Below are 4,197 nucleotides of genomic sequence, written 5' to 3' on the forward strand. Positions count from 1 at the left end.
TAATAATAATAATAATAATAATAATAATAATAAACATTTTAATCAACATTAATTTATATATATAAAAAATCCATCCTTCTATGATTCAAATTGTCACGAGCTTTGGTTTAGGTTATTATAAAATTAAAGTAAAATTTTTTAATGTGAAAATGAATGAATACCAAAATTAATTTGAAATTTTTTATTTCGATCCCTTAACCCAAAAAGAAAAAAAAATATGAAAAAACCTTTGCTCCCAAACAACATTGTTATATGCAAATTAATTTCTCAATTTAATTATGATGTAGCAACAATTTCATTAAGATGTTGTTTGGTTGTCGGTAAGTAAATCACATGTAAGTGAAATTACAATATAAATGAAAATGTTGCTTTTCAACTTACATGTTTAGTTTGTTGTAACAGAAAATGTTACATTTATTTTTAATTTGTTTAATTTGATGTAAATTTAAAGTTATAATTATTATGTAAGTGGGATGGTGGGATTACCCAATTATCTATTATTATTATTATTATTATTATTATTATTCAATACTCCTCATAAAAATTAATTTAGGTAAAATTAATTTATTAATTAAATTAAATAAATTTAAAAATATTTAATATTTTTTAATTTTATTACTTGAAAAAATTATAATTATATTTTAAATACACTTACTCTATTAATTATTTTTATAATATTTTCAATTATAAAAATATTTTATGATAAAATTATTTAATTATATAAATATTAAATTATAAAAATATAATACTTATATAATTTTATTACTTAAAAGATTCATAATTAATTTTTAAAAACAATATAATATTTTTAATTAAATTTCCTTTTTAGTAAAATTATTTAATATTTTTAAATTTTATTACATAAAATATTTTTATAATTAAATTTAAAGGTAATTTATTTTATTAAATATTTTTATAACTAAGTATGTGATGAATATAATATTGAGTGGATATCACTTACATTATTACATTTCAACTTATAGTAAATTTTGTTTAAATTAAATACAATAGAATGTAAAACATTTTACAAACTTATTTTTCAGTAAATCAAACAACATTTTACATGTAAAACCAGTTACATTATAGCTACTTACAGATAACCAAACAACACATGTATATTGTAGGTGGTATGGCATGTGGCATGCTACATCATTAGCAATGCCATGTCACCAATAAGTTACGTCAGCTACCATAACTTTTTTATTTTTATTTTTAAATTAAGTTCATACATCGATAATATACCAGTGTGTGTATATGTATGTATAAAAATGAATTGTCACTCTTCTATGGTATGTAATGTCGTCCTTAAACTTCTTATTTAATATATATATATATATATAGGGATTACATCTCCTGGGGACATCCCCATAATTCATATCTGGGGATGTCCCCAGGGACCGTTGGATCAAATGATCCAACGGTTCCTATACATCCCAAAAAAACCATTATTTTAAATCTTAAATGAAAACAAGAGTGAAATGGTTTTAGATCCATCCCCTCCACCAGCGCCCACCCATCAACGACGCCTCTCATCATCGACACCACCGTCTCCCGTCATCTCCACCGACGCCTCCGCCATCAACGCCTCCTATCGTCTCCACCACCGTCTCCCGTCATCTCCACCGACGCCTCCACCATCAACGCCTCCACCATCAACGTCTCCTATCGTCTCCACCACCGTCTCCCGTCTTCTCCACCAACGGTGCCTCCTCGTCGTCTCCATCAACACCAACGCCTTCTCCGGTGTCAAGGTTTAGATCCTTCTCTTTGATTTAGTCCATTAATTTCTAGGGTTCCAAAATTTCATCGAAAGATTTAAAACTTAAATTTTTTTTTCTTTTCCTTTGTTTAGATATGTATCTATGATTTCTTACCTGATCTTAGAATTTTGGTTGGTTGAAATTGTGAAAAGTGGCTGATTGGTGTATAAACAAATTGGCCATACATGCAGAAAATCCATGCATAACTTGTACTCAAAAGTTTGCACATGAACTTTTCTTATCAAGTAGTGTATGTTACATGACAAGGATAGTCTTTTGATGTAGTGGCTGTGTGAAATTTTGACACTACTTAATGTAAATAAACATAATTCAATTCGTTGACACGGACATAGTCTGTATAAACAAGACTAGCTGAAAACTAACTAATTAAAGCCATGTTACCTCTCTGATTGGGATTCCTCTTTCGGTCTACATTATTTGTTTGTGGGAAAACAAAAATTGAGATAATATTCATATCTGATCACAACCTATTTTATTGCAATGACTAGCGAAAGAAGCAAAACTGTGAGACCTTTTATTCCACTCAGTATTAGTTATCAGATAATATGTTGAGATTCATAAATCTTGTTATATAATTGAAATGTTGTTGCAGTCACGACAGATCTCTATTTGACTATAGTTAGTATCATATCCTTCATTGCTTATTATATACACATATAACAAAAACATTTCCAAGCATGTTTTGCTTGTGTTGGATTTTACATCATAAAGCATGCCCGGACTCTTTATGTAATTTTATTTTACCTTCAAACATTGTTACGAGGAATCACCAAAAGATGTTGATTTTTTTTTTACAGATCCTTCCAACTACCGGTATAATAAAGCCTAGTCAAATGGTGGAAGTTTCCATTTGTCATGAGGATTTCTGCACAAAGGAGGAATTTTTAGATGGAATTGCTCAAAATTGGTGGTGCGAAGATACGAGGGACAAGGAAGCCATATTACTAGTGAAAATTACCGGTTGTTGCTCAACTGATGCCAAAACACATTGGGTCCGTGTGTGCCACTGCTTATTAACCTCAACCTATAGTACAACAAAAGGGGATTCCGAAGGCACAGGCACCCAATCAAATCTTCTCCACAGGGCCGACTTTGTACACTGAAGCAGCTCGTCGGATGTGGTTCATGACTTGAGCCACTTGCAATGTTCTTGAAGTAAAATACGTAAGGCCGGAAATATTTCCCTTTTCATATACAAGTCGAGGAGAAGCCGGAGTGTTTAATTTCTTTCTTCTCCAGCATACATAATTTGCGAAACCTTGAACTTTCTTCTGTACATACACCGTCACATGTATGACCGGTTTTTATATGTCCCTAGAATGAAAGAAAAGAAAGGTGTTGGAATTTGCACAAATTTTTCTCATTATTCATTTTACTGTTGATTCTTTAGAAAGTTGGTGTTGATCAAGTCATTGTAATATGGTGTTTGTTTGAGTTTGTTGAATAACATGAGTGGTGCTTTCATCATCCATAAACATGAGTTTGTTCTCTGATTCATCATCCATAAACTGCAAGACAATTAAATAATACAGGGCATGACAAGTTCTCTGACAATTAAGTTCTCTGAATTCAGTTTTGCAATGTGTACTCAGTATAAATAATACAGTCATGACATTACACAATTGCTATAAAAATACAAAACTTTGGTTACTTTTCACAAATCAATATAATTCATCAGCCATCACCATTTGCAGCTTTGGAATCAATTAGTTTTGCAACCAACCCAGGTGGCCTTCGCCAGCTTCTGTCCTAGCCATTTACATGCTTAGTGAAATTAGATGTTACATTCTTGATTTAGTTTTTATTAGCCGAAAAAATGAAATGTTTGGAAAGTATCCCAATTGGCGAACTCTACCAGATTTTCTGCGAATTCATCGACTTTGCCAAATGATTCCAAACTTGTAAAGTTCGGACCAATCCTTGTGATCACAACATTGACTGAAACTAGAGACAATTAAGTATCGAAAATGTAATCAATACTTGAGACATTTAGTTCTCACCTTTTAGTTGTTGGACAGAATTGCAATCAGGTAACAGAATCTACACAAAATGGTTTAGATTAACATCAAACTGGAAAACCACACAGAATGAAGAACACATAGTAAAAAATTTCTAAGCTCTCACATTTTTCACTTTCTTATCTTGAACAAAAACAAAAGCGATTTCAGCATGCTGCATAATGTAATCAACAGCTCCCGATCCTATTATAATAATTTTAAAAAAAACTATGCCAAACAATTTATCTAGCTTTTCAGAAAAATATTCCCACTTTAACTGAAACAAAACACCGAGATATGAATTTAAGTTTTAAATCTTTCGATGAAATTTAAGTTTTATATCTTTCGATGAAATTTTGGAACCCTAGAAATTAATGGACTAAATCAAAGAGAAGGATCTAAACCTTGACACCGGAGAA

This window comes from Dioscorea cayenensis, chromosome 7, assembly GCF_009730915.1.
Source record: "Dioscorea cayenensis subsp. rotundata cultivar TDr96_F1 chromosome 7, TDr96_F1_v2_PseudoChromosome.rev07_lg8_w22 25.fasta, whole genome shotgun sequence".
NCBI lineage: Eukaryota > Viridiplantae > Streptophyta > Magnoliopsida > Dioscoreales > Dioscoreaceae > Dioscorea > Dioscorea cayenensis.